At 36.3% G+C, this 26045-nt stretch overlaps 1 long non-coding RNA gene, 1 pseudogene and 1 gene segment (V, D, J or C); 1 reads left to right on the top strand and 2 right to left on the bottom strand.

Annotated features, from left to right (window-relative positions):
- Positions 1-26045, bottom strand: part of LOC106009314 (Ig lambda-1 chain V regions MOPC 104E/RPC20/J558/S104-like) — a 505149-nt gene that overhangs the window by 287014 nt on the left and 192090 nt on the right.
- On the bottom strand, positions 8364-17971 carry LOC110348811 (uncharacterized). Its single transcript, XR_002394383.2, has 3 exons — positions 17868-17971; positions 15277-15508; positions 8364-8492 (listed from the first exon to the last, which is right to left on the bottom strand). It is a non-coding gene; the product is annotated as an uncharacterized LOC110348811 (long non-coding RNA).
- On the top strand, positions 24103-24774 carry LOC101713907 (spliceosome-associated protein CWC15 homolog pseudogene; annotated as a pseudogene).

Here is a 26045-nt window from a genome sequence, read left to right as displayed (position 1 = left end):
GGTCCCAAGTTTGATCCCCAGGACCAAAAATAATAATAATAATCAGATATATTATGATGAAAGGTGTTTTATATAAACATACATACACACACATATATATACTTAAATCTATATGAATCTCAGAAATCAAAGTTGATTTTTAATGAAAAATACCTTGCAAATAACAGTTTTTCCCAGCACTGCTAGTGACTTTTATTGATAATGTCATCCACTGTGTTTAAATTTGCTGCTTTTATAGTTAAAGGCTATAAATAGAAATGAAAAAATTCTATAAGTTAAGAATTTGAAAACATATAGATACATAGTTATTTTCAAGTTAATATCCATATTCTACAAGCAAAGATCGTTTTTATGTCACGACAGGATAAAGCATATGTAGAACACAAACCCTTGATTATAATTGTTTTTTCATGCATTCATATCATATAAAGCCAGTAATAAACTTTTATTAAATATCTTGCTGTTTCAACAAAGAACTGTAGTACTTAAAATACAACAACTTAGACAAGAAAGAGAAAGACTGATAATTCAGAAAGGATCCAGAGGCTGGTCCTTAGCACCAGAGGACGTTTACATAAGGGGAGGGGAGAGTTTTAAAAGGAGGAAGTGGGTCTTTGTCTCTTACCAAGTTGTATTTTTATACTATGCTTTTATTTCTTTTCATCTCATATATTTAGTTGTAGTAAATTCAGAAGAACTGGCTACCAAAGATATATTTAAAGAAGCACTATGTAATGAACACTTTATCTGTATCAGGATTGTGATTATTTATATTTTCCTTGTTGAAATTGATTTAGTTGATAAAAATAGGGCTCAAGGATGAAATTTTAGTAATTTCCATTCCTAACTATGCCAGTGAATAAAGCTTCTGTAATACCTCTCTGCAGTACTCACGGTGAGAAACTGCTCCACAAAAAATAAGACAATTTGTAAAGTCAGTGAATTTGCAAATACATCTGTAGAAAGTATCTAGTCTGAAGGAGGAGAGAAAATTGAAAACATTAACAAAGCTCAAGGGAGACTGTGTACAATATTAAAAGGTTTAATGAAAGAAGAGAAAAAATATTTGGAATAATAATGGTCAAAAATGTCTTAAATTTGGGAAAAGACAAAAATTTACAAATTCAAGTTCAGAAAAATGTGAAACAAAATAGATTCAAAGAACATTATTCTTTGAGACATTGTAGTCTAAACACTAAGAGCCAAAAATCATTTTACTTTGAAAGCAGTCAAAGTAATATGAAAAAAAATCACATACAGAGGATAAATGTTGAGAGAAATAAAGACATTTTCAGATAAAAGAAAGCAAAATCTGTTGACAACAGACTTATACTATAAGAAATAATAAGGAAAGTTTCTGCAGTAAATTTTAAAAAACAATAGAACTTTGGATCTTTATGAATGAATGCAAAGCATTATAAATGTTTATCTACATTAAACCTAAGATTGACATTTAAAATGTAAAGATCTTCCTTGGATGGAAGGGGAAAGAGGAGGAAGGCAAAGAAATTAAGACGTATTATGTACATGTACCAATTCCCTACAAGGAATGTAAACATTATGTACTACAAGCATTACTACTAATAAAAAAAAAAAAACATAAAGGTGATCTTCCATGAAAAACACCGAACGTCACTATTTGCCACAACTGAAATCAAGTAGGCAGAGACAAGGGCATACTTCCATACAGGAGAACAGTCTAGAAGACTCGTCTCTCTCTAGCAACACATCTGGTACTTGGAAACAAGCCAGAACATTCTCATGGCTTTTGTCATTGATCAGGAAATAATTTTTTTGTACTACTCTGTATTCTGACTTCAATACTATTTTGTGTAGTACTGAACTGCTGCAAAGAACAAAGTGTCATAAAAATATCTAGAAAATCTTATGAACATCTCGTCTTCAGAAATCAATATTGAAGCTAACATTTTGATTTTTTTCTCCAATAGCATAAAAAATGCTACTTTCTTAAAATGTCATCCCTCTCCACTCAGTTCAAACCTGACATTCTTCAGAGTGAAAGACACTTCAGAATTCCTTTGTATTTGACCTAATAGCTAAATACAATGCCTGACCCCAGAGTGGATTCTCTACTGAGAAGGGAACATTAGGATCATCTGATAAAATTGATAGATTAAAATATTATACCAATGTTAAATGTGCTGAAGTTGATAATGGAATGGTGGTTATATAAAATTATATACTTATCTTTAGGAAATACAAAAGTATTTAAGGATATAGTACTTATGCAAAGGGGTAAAGGGACAGGGATATGTAACTGACCTTCAAAAACAGGTGTATGTCTACACATATACAGAAAGAGACACAGGCAGAAAAAGTAAATAAATAATAAAGCAAATGGAAAAAAAGAATACCAAATAGGTGAATTTAGATAAAAGGGAATTTTGTATTCTTTGTACAATTTTGTAGTTTTCTGTATGTTTAGATTTATCTCTACATAAACAAAAATATTTACAATAATATTTTTTTAAACTATGGTAATATCTGAAAACACCACTCTGTTTGAAAGCCATGACAATTTAAAAAATAACTTAATTCTAATAAGAAATACCTACTTGGGAAAACTACTTATTACAATAAACTACTATATTTTATGGAGATTTTAACATGCAATATTTCCTGTAAGCTTAAGTCCTGTAGCTAATATGAATTAGTCTTCCTGTATATTACCTACCATTTAATTTTTACATATGCAAATATATACATGTACACATAAATCCTCTCTGCTTCTCTCTCTAACACACACACACGCACACAAACACACACACGCAGAGGCACAGTTCAAAATATCCTTGGTGAAGATTTAGAGAAATGCTTTTTTGGTGGTCTTTCTCTTTGGCTATATTGATGTACCTGATCAAATTCAATAACCCAAAATATAATAAAATAAGTTAGCTTGTAGATTATTTTCAAATGAATCTATGTTGTTAATATTTTCAATACATGTTATGTGGCTTATAAAACCATATGGATAGACTCAGCTAGATAAATTATGAGCTAAAAATAAGCAAAAATATTTCAAGAAAAGAAGACATGGCCCAGGTGATAATAGGTTGTTCTACCATGTACTAACTGTGTAGCACATTTAATCCTCAAAGTATTCTTGTCTGGACAGCTAGGCCTAGCAATTTCTAAGGCTTGAGGGTGGGGAGAAGCAGTTGCTTTCAGCTTGCTTAGTAACCTACATTTAAAGGAACTTCATATGAGTTTAAAGAATACCATTAGCTCCAATCTATAGGTTGGAAAGAAGGGAAAGATGGCAGTGGAAACTAGAACTTCTGAAAAAGTAATAAAAACTTGATTGCAAATTAGAAAACATATGATAGCAGCCAGGGTAAATCTGAGCAAAAAGTTATATGAAAATAGTCTATTTCTATTAAGAAAAAGGGGAATAGGTACAGCTGCTAAAATTTTTTTCCCATATTGTAGGTTGTTAGCTCTGTTGGTGGTTTCTTTTGCAGTGCAGAAGCTTTTTAATAAGATGAGATCTCAGATGTTGATTCTTTCTGCTAGTTCCCGTGCTGCTGAGGTTTTGTTCATGAAGTCTTTTCCTATGCCAATGTCTTCAAGAGTTCTACCTAACTTATCTTCCAGCAAGTTTAGTGTTTCTGTCTTAATATTTAGATCTTTAATCCACTTCGATCTTAGCTTAGTGCATGGTGATAGGTATGGGTCTAGCTTCAATTTTTGCCAGGTTGAAATTCAGTTTTTCCAATACCATTTATTAAATATGCTATCTTTCCTCCAATGATGGTGTTTGGCTCCTTTGTCAAAGATGAGGTGGTTGAGCATGTCTGAAGTTGTTTCTGCATCTTCTAATCTATTCCACTGATCCTCAGGTCTGTTCCTTTGCCAGTACCATGCTGATTTTATCATAGTAGCTTTGTAGTATAGTTTCAAGTTGGGGATTGTGATACCCCCAGCCATGTCTCTGTTGCTCAGAATTGCTTTTGCTAGTCTAGGTCTCTTATGGTTCCAAATGAATTTTTGGATTGTTTTCTCTAGTTCTGTGAAGTATATTGTTGGAATTTCAATTGGCATTGCATCAAATCTATATAGTAGTTTTGGGAAGTATGGCCATTTTCACTATATTGGTTCTTCCTACCCTGGAGCAAGGGATGTCTTTCCATTTTCTTGTATCCTCTTCGATCTCTTTTTTCAGAGTGCTGTAGTTTTCAGTGTAGAGGTCTTTTGCTTCATTAGATTGAGTCCTAGATATTTCATTTTTTTGGATGCTATTGTAAAAGGAATTGTTTCCCTAATTTCTCTCTCAGTGAGTCTGTTATTTGTGTACAAAAAGGCTATTGTTTTTTGAGTGTTGATCTTGAATCCAGCTGCTCTACTGAATCTGTCAATTAAGTCTAGAAGTCTTTTGGCGGAGTTTTTTGGATCTTCTATGTAAAGTATCATATCATCAGCAAATAATGACAGTTTAACTTCTTCTTTTCCTATCTTTATTCCTTTTATTTCTTTCTCTTTTCTAATTGCTGTGGCTAATGTTTCCAGAACTATATTGAACACTACTATCTAGAATATATAAAGAACTGAAAAAAATCAGACACCCCAAATTCAAAGACCCAATTCAAAAATAGGCATCTGAAATGAAGAGACATTTCTCAGACAAGGAAGTAAAAGCAGCAAACAAATATATGTAAAAGTGTTCAACATCACTCATCATTTGAGAGATGCAGATGAAAACAACACTGAGATTCCACCTCACCCCAGAAAGAATGGCTGCTGTCAAGAAATCAATAAATAACAAATGCTGGCGGGGTTGTGGGGAGAAAGGAACCCTTCTCCATTGCTGGTGGGAGTGCAGACTGGTGCAACCACTATGGAAGTCAGTACAGAGATACCTCAAAGAACTAGGACTACAGGTCCCATTTGACCCAGCTATTCCCCTGCTGGGTATCTTCCCAAAAGAATTAAAAGAATCATACCACAGTGATATATGTGCACCTGTGTTCATAGCGGCACAGTTTGTAATAGCTAAAGCTTGGAAGCAGCCCAAGTGCCCATCAACTGGAAACTGGATAAAGAAAATGTGTTTTTTTAATAAAATGGAGTACTACTCAGCCATAAAGAACAAAAAACTAGAGTCATTTATAGCTAAATGGATGCATATCGAGGCCATACTCTTAAGTGAAATAAATAGGACACATATGTGTAAATACCGAATAGTTTCACCAGTGTGAGAAACTGATAGTGTAAACAAGGGTTAAAATGATTAAAATGAATAATTGATAATTTGAAATAGGAAAAAAGGTCCAAAGATGAAGGAGTGAAGGGAGGGGAAGGGGAAAGGAAAAGAGGGAAAGGAAAAACTATGAGAAAAGAAAAAGAAATGGAAATGAAATGTATGTAAATAGGAAAGGGTGGAGGGGGTGAAGGGAGCACAGGTAATGGGGGGAAAAAAAAAGAACCAAGATACATCATGTACAGGTACAAACACCCAATGATAAATGTAAACAAATTGTATACCTAAAATGTACCAATAAAAGAACAAAAAAAAAGAAAAAAAAGGGGGAATAGTGTGGGGGCACTGGTTTACAGAGATTTTCATTCTTTTACCACAGATTAAAGACATAAAATATATACACTGACAAATACCTTTGAAGAAGAGAACCCCATTCTTCCTTAAGTTTTGAAGAACTGCAACTTTAAAAATGGAAGAAAAAGTTAAGCTTAAAATTCTTATACTAACATTTTAAAACCATCATTCCAGATGAAAATATCTGCAGCTTACTTTACCAATATGGATGTAGATATAAGTGGCATTCTCCTTTAGCTGGGCTTTTGATAGACCCTGCCTTCCACAGGTGGCCTTAAAAGTGAGGGGAAGAAGACCTTGGAATGGAAGAGAACTTGGTTTGGAAATTTCAGCACTTGACTGCAACAATGTGATGCCAAGCTAAGCCATCATGGGCAAGTCACTTACCTGCTCTAAGATTCATTGTCCACAACTGAAGGGGTTGATTGAAGCTCAGAGTATCCTTGTAGCTTAAAAGTACCACGCAAATTTTAAAAATACTATTATTTGGATTAAATCAGACTTAGGAAATTCAGCATTTGAATGGAATACCCCTGCCCCAGAAACAAGAATATCTTTTTAGAGAGAAAAAAACCATAACAATTATTTTTAATACAACTTTCAGAATTGTGATATGTTAAATGGGTTCCTAGAAAATTTACTTATACTCTCATCAAGATCAATCCACCTGCTTCTAAATTACCAATGATTAATATTTTTTTCAATTCACCATAGCATAAGCAAATTTAAAATATTTTAAGAAACATTATTTATGGATTTATCAATACCTTTTAAAAAATTATGGTAAATTACATATGACATAAAATTGATCAAGAGTGACATCTAGTACTTTCACAATATTGTGTAATCATACACATTATCTTGTTGCAAAACATTTTCATTATCTCAAACAACCCTATACTCATTAAGTAGTCTTTCTCTCTCCTTTTCCTCAGCCACTATACCATATTTTGTTTACCCATTCATTAGTTGATGGACATTTGGCTTGTTTCCAATGTTTGGATGATCTGAACAATGCTACTATGAAAATGTGCACATTTTACATGGATGTATGTTTCATGTCTCATGAGTCTCTACTGAGTTTTAGGGCAATTTTATTTTGGAACCATCAAGCTTTTCTGTAGGAGCTGCCACATTTTATATTACTATCAGTAACAGCTCCATTAATTCTCTACATCTTAGGATGTGTTTTAGAAAGAGAGTGGGCCATACACTTAACCTCCAACCTGCATATAGATTAGTAATTATTTATGCTAACTTGCAAAAGAGTAATAATAGTAAATAGCAAAAACACTATGTGCTGGGCATTGTTGTAAATGCCCAATATATAGTCACATACTCCCTCATCAAAGACTTCATATACTTCCAACTTAAACCACTTCCCTTTACCTCCAACATGGAGAAAACACATTGAACAATAAAAAGATAAGCTTTAGCGAAATCTGCAGTGGAAAAGATGACATATAGAGAAAGGTACACACATGTACTTCTTCTCGATAAGTTTTGGATATTTTTTTAAGTCAACAGCTGTATCATAGTATTGTAAAAAGTTGGAAACAGTTATCTGTCTCAAATTTGTGGAGATGCTTGAGGTTTTGGCAGAGAGGAACAAAGAGTCTTGAGTGCATATGATGAAACTTCTACTTATGAAACAAATATAAAACTTCATGTGTAGTTATTTAGAAAAGCAGATTCAAGAATATCAACTCAAGGTGTTCAGGGTAAGGACCCATCCACCCATATGCATGCCAGCCTAAGTATGTGGAGTGAAAGTCCAACCTGCAGTCTACAAATCAATCGTGTTTTAGGTTGTCTAAAAGATACCAGATATGATACCTATTGTCTATAGACACTAGATATAATAATCTGCTACACAGAAATTCATACGTCTCAGGATTTGATGATATAATTATTTTTGTTTGCATAATTAAATATTATTTCTTTAGGGAATTAACTTGGGAGTATAAAAGGAAATTTACAAACAATTGGACTATTGAATAGAATTTGCTGAAGAAAAACTTATTCTTGTATTTTTAAAATCCTGAAAATACCGGGGCATTATGGGGGAGGAAGCTGAGGGGTGGCTAGAGTCTTACTCCTTTAGCTTCTTTGCACAGCCCAGCACACTCAATACCTCCAAGTAGCTCCTGGAGCACTGCTGAAAATCCACTGATCAAAACTGTTACGTTTTAGATCTAAAATGGCCCCCACAGTCTTATGTGTTTCAAAGGTGACTGGAGATAAGAGTAGTATAGCTGGCTTACTGTTGGAAGGTGGGGTCTGGTTAGAGGAGATGGTCACTGGGCACCTGGCCTGGAAGGGTTTATCTCTCTCCACAGAGCCTTTCCTCTCCATATGCTTCCTGTCACCATGCCGTGAGCAGTTCCCCTCCATCACTGGAGGCTGGGCTACCTTGGAGGCAGCCAACTATGGATGAAACATGAACCAAAATAAACCTCCCCTTTTTTAAGTTGTGGGTTGTCCCAGCAACCAGGGAAATAACTAAGACAACAACCTGAAAAAATTTCACCAGTAGTTCCCACTGTTGATCCATTTTACACACTTGCACACAAAACTTCTGAGGAAAGTACAAGCCAAACAGTTGTCATTACGAGAGGTCTGAAAGTGTATTAGAGGCTTAATATACAGTTTTAAATGTTTTTCTTTTTATAAATAGTTCCGGGTAAAATTTAATTACATTTTCCTATCTTTCCCAGACAATATAAAATTGACTATGTCCTTCCACAGCTAGCCTTTATGACCAAACTGTGGAGCTTACCTGAAGGTCATCACGAAGTTCTCCATGGGCCAGCTCAAGAGAAAGGACTTCCCAGCATGAGTGTGGCCTTCCTACTCATTGTCCACAGGGTCAGCCATCCACAGGCTGTGCAGTATATTTGTTGTACTGGATTTGGTATACCTAGAAAGATAATTAAGCAAGATCTCAGTTAGTTTGTTTCTTAACTTTGAGAACAGCTGTGCTGATGCTAGAACACCAGTTCTTCCAGTCCAGAGCAGAGCATGCCTCGCTGATCTCTGTCACCTTGGTGGCACAGCTCAGTATAGAGCTAGATGGGTCTTAGCAAAGGGTGCACTAAATGAAGCCAGCTAGAAAGGCGTGGGCTCAATTTATCAATGGCAACAAACAGCTGGAGACTGTCTGGGCTACTTCTCTAAATGTTGAATATTCAATATGGACCATACTCTGTATTTTAAAGATACTTCTTTTTTAAAGAAATATTAATTCATTTATTCCCTGTGTCTTGACTACTTAACTATATATATAAGGGGCTGAACAAAGATTTAAAAGTGCATGATTTATGTAAGCATAGTTTTTTTTCACACGGATAAAAATACATAACCTTAAATTAGAAAGATATAAAGTACATTTCAACTTTAGTTTTATAAGATTTTTATCATCATTAGAAAGCAGGTTAAATTTCCTTTTTTAGGATTTTGTTCATAACATATTCCCATGGATTCTGGTTAAACTTAAAAACTGTATCCTACACCAGATAGGCTTTTTAGGGTGTGTTCAGTGCCCAGTTCTCTCTGTCAAATTGGAGGGTGATCAATTTTGTCAGCAGTGACAGTTTCTGCTTATTCTACCTTAGACCTAGAAGGCCCTACATTTCTTGGATGTAGAAATTGCCACATCTCTTGGCTTAATTTACAAACTGAATGCTCAAGTTGACCTGAGATTTATAACATTCTAAGTCCTTTAAAGGATATCAAGGGAACATGGACACAGAATCCTGGAATCCTCTATGATTCTGTACCACTACAGCTAAATGCCACCCAGCAGACCTCACGTGGAAATAGGAAAATACCCAATTCATGGGGAAAACAAGGCTAAACTCTTCAACAAGATTTATGAAATGAAGATAATTTTGCAGGAACTACATGTGAAAGATAATCTGGATTCATAGTGAATGGCACATTGGATATAAGAATAACAAAAAAGTGCCTGTGATATAAAGTGCCATCTCTGTATTTTAATTTTCTTTTGACCTCATGACTTTGTATTTGGGAGATGTTTATGAGACACAAGCAATTATCAGATAAAAACATTTTTCTAGATAGCAACTCTAAAGATTCTACCAAACTAAAAATACACTGTCAATTAGAAATACAGACACACATCTGATTTTAGAGATTTTTTTAATTTTTCTAATTAAGTATCTATATGTATCAACATTTATGAAACCGCGTGGAAACTGTCACACTGAAAGTCATTTCAATAATTATCCATTTAGTTCAATAAAGTGTTAAGGTTATCTACAATCTTAAAATCAAACCAAGGAAATTATATAAAAGCTAAAGGCACGCTTTCCATTCTATACTGTTTATAGAACATTGGGCACCTGCCTTATACTAAGCAATCATCTAAATATTTTAGGGACATTATTTCACTTCATCATCAAATAACTACATCAAGTAATCGCTAATGTCCCTTTCTTATAGGTAAAGATACTCACAGAGAAAGGACAAGTAACTGCTGAACACAACAGAGAGTGGGTTTGAACCCAGGCAGCCTGACAACCAGCCTTGGCTCAGAACCACTGGGCAGCCACGGGCACTGACTTACCTGCTCAAGCTCCTGCCCGGGAGAACAGCTCCATGACAGGACCCCTCATCTCCCCACCCATAGCCTCCTTTCTCCTCCCTGAGCCATTGACTTTTCTGATGGGATTATTCTTCAACTTTGGAAATGTAGGGATGAATCTCATGGATTGTATTGACAAAGCCAGATACTGCCTCGGAAATACTTCAAATGTACTGCAACATACCTCTGTACTCAAATGGCTTGTCTTAGGATCCCCACTGTGTTTCCTCGCTTTCCATCACTGGCTCTGTTTGATTACTTCAGTAAGTATGAGAAAGTGTGAGTCTAAACTGTCTCAAAGGAGGAGGAAGAGGAGAAAGAAGAAAAGAGGGAAGATGAGGAGGGAAAAGTAGAGGAGAAAGGAGGGAAAGGGAAAGAGGAGGAAGATCATCTACCTCAGGCTTTATTTCACATGAAAAGTTCAGTGACCCTTGGAAATTTATAAGATTTTAAAGTGACTTCCCTTAGATGCTCCAGAGTAAGTGTCATGGTAGATTCCATAAATATTTGTTTGTAAATTCACTAACATCTTCATCTCTTGACCTAAGCAAAATTCACTTTCTAATATTCCCAATGGATATAGAAAGTATATCAAAACACACTTTTGGGAACTGATTTTCTGAAATAAGAACATTATTAAATAAACTGATATAAAATTTGTAGCATAAAAACCTCTAGCTGGGCACTGTGGTGCACATCTGTAATCTCAGCATTCTGGGAGCCTGAGGCAGGAGGATCATAAATCTGAGTTCCACTTAGACAATTTAGTGAATTAGTGAGACCCTGTCTCAAAATACAAAGAAGGGCTTGGAATGTAGCTCAGTGCCAAATCCCTGAGTTCAATCCCCAAAACTGAAAAATAAACAAACAAAAAAAAACCTTTTCAGCAATTATCTTGAAAGTAGTATGTGAAAAATTAAACTTTTGCACACCTTTTAGAATAATGGGCCAATCAAAATAGAAATTCAGTTCTTGAATAGATTGAACATAGCAAAAGGAAAATCTTTATATAAAATATTTTAAGCAGAACATTGTAGTTTCTATAAAATTCAAGTTGTTAACAGTATTGGGGATAATATGTGGCTTCTGGCAAGAAAACAAAGGTCTACTGTCCCTAAATATTATAATTACAAAGGTTAAAAAAAACAAAGAGAAGGAAAACACAGTTCCCCTAAGACTGGAGGGTGCACTGTCATGTATCTCTCAGGCTGAACCCTGAGAGGTGCGATGTACTGTAGTGTTGGGGTCAGGCTGGCCTGGACTTGAGGTCCTCCCTGCAATTTCCCAGGAGATCCACTTGTGCCACTTTTTTTTAGCCTTTTTCAGCTTCTGTTTCATATATAAAACCTGGAGAGGGTAATAATACCAGCCTTGGACGGGTGCTGGGAAAGTTACATGAGACACCTATGATGCTCCTAGTATGGTCCTAAGAACCCCTCCAATAAATTTCAATTTCCTATACTTTCTTTGGTTAAATACAGAGAATGGTATAGAATCTAAAGTTTTTAAAACCACGACTTGTCCTTGGACAGTGACTATGGCAGAGCACTTCATGTAGACTGCATGCAATGCTTTGACAATCTTTCTCTCTGTCCTCCCTGGAATATCTTCTCTGCTACAGCTATATCTGCAGGCAAGTTCTCCACTAAACATTTTATTATCGTATCTTTGCCTCTACTTTTTTGGATGGATGGAGTTCTCGTTAATTTCTCCATTCACTAAAAAGTGTATTTCATTTTTCACTGGATTCCAAGCAGATGGGAGTTAAGTCATTTACTTAGCACAAAGAAAAAGTCAGTTTCAGTGATGAGATAGAATCAAAATGGCTATGAAATCCTCAGTGAAATCCAAAAGGAAAGAAATGATAGAGGCAGCAGCACCACATGTCGGATAAATGCTTGTACTTTAATATAAACAGATCTAGTTTTGAATGTGGACTCCATTAACTATTAGTGCAGTGACTAGATGGAGGAAGCCATTAGACCTCTGAATACCAAGGCTCTGTCTAAAACAAAGAAAGTAGGGCAGATGTAAGGGATGGACAAGACGAGGTATAAACAAGGTTTAGCATAATTCCTCACAGGTAATATGTCCCTGATAAATCATACCTGTTATCATTGTCACTCACATTAAATACACAATTTTGTAAAATCAGTGCTTTGTCTTGCATGTCATCTATGACACAGAATAGCTCAGAGACAGAGGGAGGATAACAGTTTTATTTTTCTCTAGTGACTAAAAACTTTCTGGATGAGATTTTATTGGCTGAAATATTCTTTGTCTTTCATGATATTTCAGAAATAATGAAAACAGAGGTGGAACAAATAAATAGCCAGGCCAGTAAATTCTTTCCATCTCCATGTCTTCAGACTCCAATCACCATTTTTTAAGCTGAGTACTAGTTGTATTTGCACTCAAAGCTGAGAGGAAAGTGTACCAAGTGGGTTTTGTAACCAACATATATTCCAAATCTTTCTCCTCCATCTTTCATTTTCACAGCTCCTTCCAAGATGGATAACCAGAAATAGTATTCACTGGTTATCAGGAATACTGCCTCGCTTAGCTAGTAATCCTACTTCTACTATTGCCTGCCCTCCAATCCATTATCTAAAAATAGCAAGAACAGTACATAATACATTGATATGGTCACTTCTCTAGGTAAAAACCCTACAGAATAATAAATATCCCAACCTCTATCAAGAAGCTGTGTTATCAGATCCCTGACAAATTCTCCAGCTTCTTATCAGCCCTTCCCTCCAAAGGCCACACTGTTCCCACCTCAGGCCTCCTGTCCCCTTGGCCTAGTCTAGGAATGGTGGCTGCTTCTCATGACACAGGCCAGGTTTTAATGTCTTACCTCAGAAGGGTGCTGTTAGATGACCTCTCTCAAACACTGACCCATCTTCCATCTACATGGCACCTAGCTTATCAAAAGCACTAATTATATGAAATTTTCCCTCTTATTTTATGCTATCTTTAAGCCCCAGGTAAAAGGGTCCCTGCATGTCACATTCTTGATTGTATTCTGTACAGGGACCCAGCATAGAACAGGATACCCATGAATTACTATTAAACAAGTGAAGATTCAAAACATTTGCAAAAACAACACAAAAAAGAAAAAATATATATAATGCATTTTATGATACTCAGGAGAGTGTGTAGTGCATATGTACTGGGGCCTCAACACCAACAAAATGTCACTGAACCAGAAGAGGTGCCATTTCTGTCTTCTTCAGCCTCTAAGTTTCATGAGGCTACAGATCAGCAGAGTTCAACTAGCATCCCCTCTGGGGATGTGTTTTCCATCTGGAAGTAAAGCTTTTACCTGCTCCACATCAAATACCATGAAACAGCTAGGTGACACAATGCTAAAAATTATAGTTTCAATTTTCCAAACAAGGCTCCATCACTTAAATCGTTGGTTTACAGTTGTAAGAGGTGGAAGAAGACATTAGGTCATGTAAGAAGCTGGATTCAAGAACAGAGCCCTGGGGCATGCCAAGTCCCAGAGATGGGGAAGAAAAGAAAGCAGCAAAGCACATCAGGAGCTGTCAGAGGAAACAAAAATGCCAAAAGTTGAGAGTATCACAAAGGGAGAAATCTACCAGGCCAAAGACAGATGACTACTGAGAACTGATCATTGGGTTTAGTAATGGTTGTGCAATGATGCTCGGAGGAATGCTAGTTTTGAAGATTATGGTAGCACAACAGCCATCCCTTCACATCAAGATCCTCACACCCTAATCCCTGCAACCCATGAATATGTCATGTAGCAAAAGAGAGTTTGCAGATGTGATTAATGTTATAAATTTCAAAACCTAGAGGACTTACGCTAATCACATGAGACATTAATATTAGAGAATATTTTCAGATTGAGCCAGAGAGATTCTGTAGAAGAAAAAATTAGATAGAAAGCGTTAGACTCAACCTATTGCTGGCAGGAGCCACATAGAAAGCATGAGCAGGAATACAGCTCGACCCTAGGAGAAAAACCAGCTCCCAGGTGATAGGACCTCAATACTACAATCTCAAGTAAATGAATTCAGTAAAAAATTTGAATGAGTTCCCAAGGAGGTTTTCTCAGTCTCCAGCAGGGAATGCTACCTGGCTGACATGTTGGTCAGTCTTCTAAGACCCTAAGCAGAGGACCCAGAAAAGCACATCCTGGATTCTGACCTACAGAGGAACAATATAAAAAAATTCATGTTGTTTTAAGCCACTACATTTATGAAGATTTGTTTTAGCTGTGTATAAAAAAATGAATACAGATTTTGCTTCCTGAAAGTAGGTGCTGCTACAATAAACACCTAACAATGTGGAAGCAGCTTTGGAATCAGCCAGCAGTACAGGAAAACTGCAAGAATTTTGAGGAACATGACAGGGAAAAAGCCTAACTTGTCTTCAACAAACTTCTAGCAGAAATATGGACATTAAAAACTCAGCTAGCGACAGCTCCAAAGCCCAATGGAGCATTACAGAAAAAATCTACCATACTTTAGAGGAGACCTAAATCTCCACAAACTAACTGTTGGAAGAAATATGGATTCCAAAGTCACTGCTGATGAAGACTCAGAAGAAACATGTGAAAACCAGAGAGAGGGAAATTCCTATTATAAGTGGGCAAAACTGTGTCCTGTAGTTATGTGGAAAACAAACCTTTTTAATGGTGAACTTTGATAAATATGTGAAGAGATTTCTAACTAAAGTACTGGAAGGGTGGCTTTTTATATTTGTTGTTTTTTTTCTCATAGTTAAACGGGAAGCAAGATAGATAAATTGACAAGAGTTGTTAAAAGAGAACCAGATCTTGATGATCTGGGAGATTTTCAGCCTGCCTAGATGCAAGAGATGCTAAAATTAAGAGGGCGATTCAGAAAAGTGTGGCGCAAAGAAAAGGCTGTGTGGTGGTGTAATTTGTTACTAAAACTTCAGAAAGGTGAAGAGATGAGAGTATTCAGACACACAAAGAGCTCTTTAAAGAGAGTAAAGGAATGTTTCACAGATAATCCTGAATCTAACTACCAAGCCTCTTAAAAAGCTCAAGGGCCCATATTGCCCTCAGCCACGACACAGAAAACTGAAACACAGATGGAATTACCTCATTAATATTGGTGGACTTGCGGGCCTAGTCCGGACTCGGCGCCACCGCCATATTCTCGTGGTGCGTCTCTTACTTTGTCCCTTCTCCGGGTGCGAGATCGTCCTTCCTGAGCCATGTCAGAAGGAGTGGACCTCATCGATATCTGCGTGGACGAGGAGTTCAAACAGCACCATTCTACTTGCGCAAGCTGGTTCTTCCCATTGGTCTTCCAATGGATGCACGTAAGGATCTGCAAAGAGCATGAAAAGAACAGACTAGAGGAGAGTTCCCCGGTTGGACTCCGACGTCTGTATGACCCAACAAAGGAGGCTCATACGTGTTTTCTCTTTTTTCTTCCCTCTAATTGGCCTAAGTGTACGTTTTAAAAAGCATAAGTATTTGACTTGTAACTGTTGAGATTTAAAGCAACACAGAAGTAGAGTAGAGGAATAATCTTGTGCCATTGTACAGCTCTACTAGTTAATCCTTTTCTCTGGCGCTGGTAATTGAATTCACAGCCTTGCACATGTTAAGGCCAAGCTCCAACACTGATACATCCCCAGGCTCTGATTATACTTTTTAATAGAAGTTTTCGCATGTCTCCTGCTAAAATGTAGAGTTATCTACATATGGCTACTAATTGTCTTAAATACATGAGAAATTTGTTAAGATGTCCAAGAAGCCAAATTATGGCCAAGAGAGAAAGGTTGCATATGTTAATTTAGTTATAAATCTGTTATTTTCCTGAGTTTTACACAGTTCCTTGAATCAGACTTTTGATACCTTTTGTAAATTATGGGCTTATGTTTTGTTTTGTTTTTTTAACAAGAGAAGGCTCCCTTCATTGTCTATTATTAATTAAAAGCTTTTTTCCCTTGGCTTCCTTAAAAAAATAAAAGGATTTGGTGGACCTGACTTCCATCTGGTAGAGTGAGGACCAGGGACAACCATGGGAGACCTACAATATTCCTGAATATTCTGTATCAGCACAGACATTGCCAGCTTGGACTGAAAGGAAAAAAATAAAAGGAGGCAGACAGACCCCCAAATCCTGGCAGAAAACACACTGATAAAACTATTCAGAGTTGCAAGCACACACTGTTTTTTTTGTTGTTGGTTTTTTTTGGTACCAGGGATCCAACTCTGGACCTTGCACTTGTGAGACAGGCAGCAGAACCGCTGAGCTAAATCCCTGGCCCCCACACACTATTTTTTATGACAATGTAAAAATGGCACAGAAAGCAGGGAAAAAATAAAAGGAGGCAGACAGACCCCCAAATCCTTCTGGCAGAAAACACACTGATAAAACTATTCAGAGATGCAAGCACACACTACTTTTTATGAAAATGTAAAATTGGCAAAGAAAGCAGTGCCAACAGTCAGGAGGGGGACCCAAGAGATGCAAAGGACTGTTCCTGAGGTACCTTATGATACTCTATTAAACCTGATGATACAATATGCAGTACACCTCGCATATACCCAGAGACAACAAAGACTATTTAAAATTGAGACTACCTATGTCCGTCACATGGAAAAATTATTGATGATGCTAGTGGAGCATGTAATCTAGAAAAACATAGTACCTATTAATAGAGCTATAATGAAATTTATAATGTTAAGTCATTATAATAATTCTTATATAGTTCTCCATAAATATTTGCTACTAAATAATTCTTACTAACAGTAATAGATATACCCATCATGAAAACCTTCCAGTATATTTTAAAAGTAAACTCACATTTCCTTAATATTTTTAACTAATTTATGTCTTTAAAAATGTATCTCAATGTAATTAATATTCTACCTAAGCCATCAGACTACACTCTTCAAAGAAGTCACAGGTACATATAAAAGTTTTTACTAACCAAACATTTAAAATCTGATTTAAAAAACAAAGACAAAAAGAAAATAAGATATTTTGTGCCCCAACATATATTAAAAAACACATTAAGATCTGTGAAGTAGTTATTACAATTTGGTTTCAAGTTAGCATGGAAGTTTAGATAATGAAGGCTCCTGAAAAATTAATTCCCATCTTATCTAAATCAATATCAAATTTTAGGAAAGGGGCCAAAAATACCAAATAATATTGGAAACTTCAAAAAGTTTTCCACAAAGAAGTGCTTAGAGCTACAATCACTTTCCATTAGGGCTCTGAAGTAACACAAAGTAAAACTAACTAGACTGAACAGAACATAAACCCTCTCTCATAACTAAGGAAGACATTTTCATAGAGCTGTGGAAATTATCCGCCATGAATCCCAGAGAGTGTCTCTCCTGAGAATACAAAGCCTGCTCAAGAGGGCTCTGTAGTAACACAAAGTAAAACTAACTAGACTGAACAGAACAAAAACCCTCTCTCATAACTAAGGAAGACATTTTCATAGAGCTGTGGAAATTATCCCCCATGAATCCCAGAGAGTGTCTCTCCTGAGAATACAAAGCCTGCTCTCTTGAGCCCAATGGCACTAAACACCATGAACGTGAATGAGTTTCCATGAAACCAGTGCTGAAGCTGAGAATTTGTTCATCTATTTTAGAGGAAACAACACTGAACACTTCCTGTGAACACTAGTCTGTTCTGCTTATCAAAAATAGTGTAAGACTACCTCATGTAGTAAAGCCTTGAATGAAGAGTTCAGTGACGAACATGGGCATCCTTTTTCCTTCATTTCTTGGCACTTGAAACCGGTCCTGTCTATAGCACTTAGCAGAGCACTGTCCACTAATTCCTCAGTTGTGAGAATTCTCCAGTACTTAAGGCCACTCACCATTGTGACATCATACATACAGAGATGATGACGTAACTGACAAGCACTACACGCAGTTCCCTCATTTGCCTTCATCATTTAAATTTTTTAAGTTATCTTTTTGAGATAATTGAAGGTTCACATGCAGTTGTAAGAAATAACACAGAGAGATGCCATTAGTCTCTTATAGTTTCCCACATAGTGATACATCCCCAAACTATAGTGTGTTATCACAACCAGATGTGTTAATCTTTCTTTTATTGTCATAACCAAACATCAGAGAATGGGTACTTTTTTTTTTTTTTTAAGAAAAGAGGATTATTTAGCTCACAGTGTGGGAGGCTAAAACTTCAATATCAGGCAATCGCCTTGATGTGGCCCTGGTAGAGGACCCTCTTTGTTGTGTGGATGGCATTATGGCAGGAGAACACGAGAGCTCAAATAGTGAGACAGGAAGTCAGTCAGAGAAGAGAGGGGTCAATCTTGCTCTTTTACAGTTCTCTTACAAGAACTACCCAGAGCCCTAGGAGAAGTAAATTTCTTCAAAGGGCAGCACTCTTGAGCTAATTACCTTTCCAGTGGACCCCACCTCTTAAAGGTCCAACCATCCCTTAAACATTGCTACACTGGATATCAAGCTTCTAACCTGTGAAATCTTGGGGGACAAATCATACCTAAGCCATAGCACCAGGACAGTAATATTGATGCAGCCAAGAGACAGGACATATCTGATAGTACAAAGATCTTTTAGAGTACCCTTTTACATCAACTCTCTTCCAACATCCACCACCTTTTTAATACCAAGCAACCACTAATCTGACCTCTATGGATGGTCTCGTTTCTCTGAAAAGGTCTCTTTCCCAGGGAGGACTGAAATTTGACCTTACTAAAAGGGTTTATGGCTTCCCTTATAGTTTCCTTTAATATTATTTGAATACATATATTTTATTGCCCACTAGACTTCAAGAAAAGAACTTGTATCTGATTTATCATTTTTCACAGACCTTGGCACATTGAAAAAAATGTTTAAAACTTTATTGAATAAATGAATAAAAAGTTTTCTGGAATCTATAGGAAAAGAAAAAAGATGTTTTCGGTCTCTCTTTCATCTACTTTGCTCACTTAACCAACAGTGTTCAAACCTGCTGTAGCGAAAAGGCACTTGGATTGGTTTGGGCAGAAGAAATAAAAGGGGCCCAGGCTTGCTCTCACAAAACTTATTTGAATGGGAGGGACTGAAATTGACTGTGTAATCCCAGATTCTGATGGACATCGCAAAGGAAAACAAGAGAAAATTCAGAGAATAAAGGGTGATCTAATTCATTACAGATTTTGGAGAGGGGAGGCAAGGAAGGCTTCCTTAATTCATTTGAAATGAGCTTTGAAGAATAATTTGGAGTTAACTAGATAGGGAGAGAAGGAAAGGGAGAAAGGGACAGCAGGAGAGTATGTTAAGGGAGATGTTTCATTGTTCCATGAAGGGGACACAGAATGTGAATATATGATGCTTCAGAGTCACAAAGGAGTTCGCTGGTTGGAAACACTGACAAAAGTACAGAAAACAAAATAAACCTGAACAGGTGGGTAGGGGCCATAAATGCAAGTACCATTAGTCCTTTTAGATACTGTTAAAGCCTCACATATTAAAACAAACCAGTATAGAGATGACATAGAGACTATAGTCTCCTGACACTTCCTGCAGCTTTCATATTTTATTAATGCATATTAATTATAAATATTAGTTGGGCTCAGTCTGTTATTTCCATACATGCCTACAACATGCCCTACAACCTCTTTCTCCTCCTACTCACCCTTTCCATTCTGTAATAATCATTATTTTTCTTCAGGTTGACTTATTTTAGCTTCCACTTATGAGCAAGAACATGTGCTACTTGTCTTTCTGAATGTGGCTCATTTCATTTAATGTCCTCCAGTTCTATTTATTTTGCAGAAAATGACAAGATTTCATTTTTTTTATGGCTGAATAACACTCCACTGTGTATACCACATATTTTGTATCAATGAGCACCTAGGTTGATTTCATATCTGGGCTATGTGAATAGTGCTGCAATAAGCATGGACATTCAAGCACCTCTTTGGTATGCTGATTTCATTTCCTTTGGTTATGGACCCAGAGGTCATAGGTTTAGAGCATATAGTAGACCTACATTTAGGTTTCTGAGGAACCTCCCTACTGTCCTCCATCATAGATGTATTAATTTACCTTCCCACCAATAGGGTATGAGGGTTTCTTTTTCTCCATATTTTAAACAGCATGATTTTTTTAATAGTAGCCATTTTAACTGGAGTGAGATCCATTTTAACTGGAGGTTATCTCCCAGGAGTTTTGATTTTCATTTCCTTGATGTTTGAAGATTTTGACCACTATTTTTTCACATATTTGTCAGCCACATTTGTATTTCTTCTTTTTGGAGCCATCCAGATCATTTGCCCATTTTTAAGTTGGATAACTTATTTTTTTTATTTCTGTTTTCTGAGGTTCTTGTTTATTCTGCATATTAACACCCTGTCAAACAATTATTTGACCAAATATTTTTCTTCTGTTCTATAAACTGTCTCTTTACTCTGTTGTTTCCTTTACTGTGTACAAGCATTCTTTTTAATGTAATCCCAGATGTCAATCTTTACTTTGTTTCCTGTACTTTTGGAATCCTATCCAGAAAAATGTTTGCATGTATCAATGTCTTAAAGTGTCCCCCTATGTCTTTTCTAGTCATTTCAGAGTTTCATGTTTTACATTTAGGTCTCTTATCTATCTTGAGTTGATTTTTGTACAGGGTGAGAGATGATAGAAGCTTTTAAAGGGACAAAACTAGTCTGGGAAAAGCTTCATCAGCTTTAGAATCATGGAGGCTCACTGAGTAGCACTGTTTGGCTTCCCATCAAAACATCTGTCAGAACTTATTTAAGTTAAGAGACTTAAGGGACAGACTTATCTGGTCTTTTCTCAATTTCCAGATTGTTACAAGGCAACTCTTCCATTCTCTGCCTTTCCCTTTCATAGAGGCTAGAGACCTCTGTCCTAGAATTCTGTCACTGGTAGTAAATTCAGATCTGAATTAGAATCACTTGGGGACTATCTATATCCTCACCCCCTACTGGTTCTCATTCCTCAAATCCAGAAAAACTGTCTTAAACAAAACAAAACATCATTTTTGAATGACTCTTATTGTAATCAGGATTGTGAATGGTTAGTTTTTAGGTGTTCTTTAAAAAAGATGTGATATTCTGTACCGTCTTTCCTGGTAATGAAGCAAAGAAGAGAGAATATTATCTTAGAAATACCAAAGGAGCTTTTCTTAGTCCTATGTTATAGGACCTTGTTCTAATTACTTTTCTCTTGTTGCTGAGACAAAATACCCAACACCCAAAGTTAAAGGGAGAAGATTTATTTAGTTCACAGTTTATAGAGGTTTCAGTCCATAGTCAGCTGGCTGCTAGGCAGAGTGGCACATGGAAGAAGGGCATCGCAGAGGAGAAACAGTTCATGGTGTCCACGTGGTAGCAAAAGCAAAAGGAAACCTTAATAGCAGCTTTCTACCCCTTTTCCTTATCCAGACTACTGGGATTAGAGCAGTGCCAAATCAATCAGTGTACTAGTTTAGTAATCATACATCCTTAATCCCAGCATTACACACTCTAGATCCGGCCATCTCTGAAAAATCCCCTTCTAAGTCTGCATGAGGCTTGGAGGGGACATCCAGACACAAACCATAACAGACCTCTAGATGTTTTAGGTAATGCTTAGTTTCTTCCAAAATATCATTGCTGAGAGGATTCTGGAAAGAATGGGAAGTACCAAGAGTCTGTCTCCCATCTAGACAACAATTGCATGGACTTCACGAATAGATTGAAAAGTGAACAGATGAAAAAGGATATTCCATGGCCATGTAACCAAAGTTAACTAAAATAAGAAAACAAAAATTTAAGCGCAAGCTTAAGCACAAGGTCCTGAGTTCAATCCCTGATACCAAAAAAAAAAAAAAGAGGGCTGGGGATTTGGCTCAGTGATTTCACTGCCTGCTGCGCAAGAGCAAGGACCTGAGTTCGATCCCCGGTACCAAAAAAAAAAAAAAAAAAAAGACTTTAGAACAAAATAAGAGAAGGACAACAGAAAAAGAAGGGCAATATATATATTTAAAAGGTTCAATACAGCAAGAAGATAGAGCAATTATAAACATTTATACATTTATCAAATTATATGAAGAAAAAACTGACAATTAAAAGGATAAATGGACAGTTACTCAAGAACAGTTAAGACTTCAAAACCCCACTGTCAACCATGAATTGAACACACAGAAGTAAGCAAAGTAAGAAAACAGAAGACTTAACATAGTAAATTAAGTAGATTTATCAGATGTACACAGAACACTTTACTTGACAATAATAGGTAGCCATTGTAGAAAACAGTAGAGTGGTTCCTCAAAATATTAAAAACAGAATAATTGTATGACCCAGTAATTCTAGTTCTGGGTATATTTCCAAAAGAATTGAAAGAAATATCTCAAAGAAATATTTGTATACTCGTGTTCATAGCAGCATTATTCACAATACCTAAAACATGGAAGCATCCTAAGTATTTATCAATGGATAAATGGACAGACAAAATCTGGCTTATACCCAGACTTAAATAGGAAGGAATTCTGACATAGGCTACCACATGCATAACTTTGAGGCTATTATACTAAGTGAAATAAACCAGTCAGAAAAAGACAGATACTGTATGATTCTCTTTATACAAGGTACTTAAGAGTAGTCAAAATCACAGAGACAGAAAGAGGGTGGTAGTTGCCAGGAGCTGAGGGGGAAGAGGAATGGGAGAATTATTGTTTAATGAGTATAGAGCTTCTGTTTTATAAGACAAAAAGACTTGAGAAAATGAGTGATGATAATGGTTGCATAATATTATGAAAGTATTTAATACCACTGACTGCACCATTTATATATTTTATATTATGTGCATTTTGCCACAATAAAAAATTTGGAGGAAAAAAGAAAAACTAGGCCAATAAAAATGTCAGTTATTTCTTTTACTTTAGTAGAAGAGCTTTAAACAGAATGAGATTGATAGGGTGTGTGTATAAGATCAATATCACCAAGTACAACAGACTAGGTGGCTTAAACTACAGAAATTTGTTACTCTTGGTTCTGGTGGCTGGAAGGCACAGCATGGTTGATTTCTGGTAAGATCTCTCTTGCTTGGGGGCAACCATCTTCTCACTGTCATTACGTGGTGGAGGGGAGAGATGTTAGGGCTTCAACATAGGAATCTGGGGAGACACAATTCAGTCCACAGCGGACAGTTTTTATTTATTTCATTAGACCCTGAATATTTCATGCTAAATATCAAAAAGAAGAAATAGTATAAGGTGATGATAAACCCGTGATAACATTTCAGCTCATCACAAAGATAAATTATTTTCTTAATTCTATTTTTCCTTACATTTCTAAATTGACAATGATATGTCTGTATAGGAAAGCAAGACTGTAGCTGGTGTTCACCCTCCACTCGATCTCTTCTCCCTGAGATGGGGTTCTAGAACCTTAGTCACAGTTGGGAGCAACTTGCTGGAGAATTTTGCTCATGTAACTCTCATTGAATTATAGCACTTATCTCCAAAACACTGAGAAAATTATTTTGGTTTTATTAGTCTATTTGCTCTTTAAGTTTAGATGAAATGCAAATCTTAGAGAATTTTGTAGAATGCAGTTGAGAATTTTTAAGACTTAAGACATGGCAGTTGTGTATTTTATATGCACTTTGACATGTCATGTCTCATAAATTTCATAACGTTGTCTAGTCCTATTTCACAGGTGACAGAGCAAGATAGGGGACAAGGCAACACAACCCCAGAAGAAACACCAACTCAGGTCTTTATGCCAAAATATACCTGAGAAGCCATATTCCGTGTACACTGTGAGCCTCATACTTTGTTTCCTTGAGAATTTTTGAAGAAGATTGAGAATTTCTGTGGAATGAGTTTCGGAAGTTTTTTTGCAAGGGTAGACATTGATGAGTAATTTATGAAATGAGAGTTTATTGAAAAGAACAACTTTTTTCAGAGCATAAGAAATGACAATAGCAGGTAGGCCAACTTTTGAACATGCAAGAGGAAAAGGAGAAGGTGATTTGACACAACTCTCAAAGCCTTATTCAAGGAGCGACCTCCTTTCTCATACAAAGCTAAAATACAAACTACTCAGGATGGTCCTGAAGAGGTTTGTAGTCATGACTTTAGGAGAGAATTGGAAGAGAGAGAGAGCAGCTGCAAGAGAAAATAATAGGGATCATCCAACACGAGAACACACAACTCCTCTTCAGTGTCAAGGAAGCCTCAGTTAGACCAGAGTCCTGCTGCCAGCCTTCATGCAGATGATCCTCTAACAGATGAGGAAGATGAAGACTCTGAAGAAGAGAGTGATGACGATGATACTACAGCTCTGCTTTTCAGAACTGGAAAAAATTAAAAAACAAAGAGCTGAAGAGTAGGTCAGGAAGGAACAAGAACAAAAAGCTGTGGAAGAAAGAATATGTATGGAAAACGTTCTGAGTGGAAACCCTCTCCTTAATCTCACTGGCCCACCCCCGCCTCAGGCCAACTTCAAAGTGCATAAAAGATGGGAGGATGATGTCTTTAAGAACATTGCAAAAGGTGTGGATGATCAGAAGAAAGATGAAAGATTTATAAATGACACACTGCGGTCTGAATTTCACAAAAAGTTCATGGAGAAATATATTAAGTAGTATAGTTTTATGTGCTTAATTAAATTCTGTAAAATGTTAAAAGTAGCAAGAAAAAGTGCTACAGAATATTGAAACATCTACCCCTGAAATCCTACAGATACAATGCACTGAAGATAGATGCACTGAAGAGTGAAGACTGGCAGAAATTTTCACAATGCGGACCCAAAATGATTTCATACAACCCCCTACCAAAAGTGACCATTCTATCATGTTTTAAAATACACACACACAAACACACACACACACAATTTTATTTTTTCAGCATATGCATGCAGACATTTCTCCAGTTTGAATCTCCATATAAACAAGGGGTTATGATAGCTCACAATATCATACTAGAGGGAACCAAATTTTATTGAAATAAATATTAAGTTTATTGAAAATATCAATAAAATTATTAAATTTCTAGCCAGACTGACGAAGAAGATACATAAATTACTACTTAAAGAATGAAAAAGGGTGTGACAACACCACAAACCCTATAGATATTAAAGTGGTAAATGTATCCCCCTTTGTTTTTCTTCCTCTCATCGAAGATTTATAAACTCTCTCAACACTACTCTAATTCGATACAAATTGAGGTCTTGCTTTTCCAAACTGAAATCTTGCTTTTTTGGTCTCCTAAAATTGATCATAGAAAAAATTTAAATGTATAGAAAAATTGGGTGGAATATCACCTAAGTTCTCACCAGCCTTATGATAACCAGTGCTTCATTTTAGTGACTATCCCTGCTCTATCCAGCCATGCTGAAATATGTGGCTTACAAATGTGATTTATATATCTGCCACAAGGATAGATAGGATACATAGTAAGGTTTACTCACTATTGTATTTCCTATCATAACAGGATTACTTGAAATATTATAGACAATATTACTTGAAACAATGAATGATATATAAATTGAATAAAAGTTAAGTAAGTATATAATTTTATATGAATAGAGTCATATAGATCCAAGTTTATGAATGGCATCTTTAGCTCAAATATTGCAGATATCATTATTTTGTTATTTGTCTTTTGGTTTTTTGGGTTTTTTTTAGATAAAGTCTCATCTTGTAGTGCAGGTTGGCCTTGAACTCACTATGTATCCCAGGTTGACCTTGAATTCACAGAAATCCTCCTGCCTCAGCCCTCCAAGTACTGGGATTACAGGCATGACACCACCCCAACACTGTTATTTGTATCTTGTTTGTTTTCTCCAAATAATCCTCATGAATTCATAAAAAGACTTACCTTTTTTCCTCAGTCCTGTTGCACTCCCATCTGTCCT

The sequence above is a fragment of the Heterocephalus glaber genome, unplaced genomic scaffold, assembly GCF_053883595.1.
Source record: "Heterocephalus glaber isolate CG9 unplaced genomic scaffold, H.glaber_assembly_v1.0 deba00001687, whole genome shotgun sequence".
Classification (NCBI taxonomy): domain Eukaryota; kingdom Metazoa; phylum Chordata; class Mammalia; order Rodentia; family Bathyergidae; genus Heterocephalus; species Heterocephalus glaber.
This window is presented reverse-complemented; position numbering and strand designations above follow the sequence as displayed.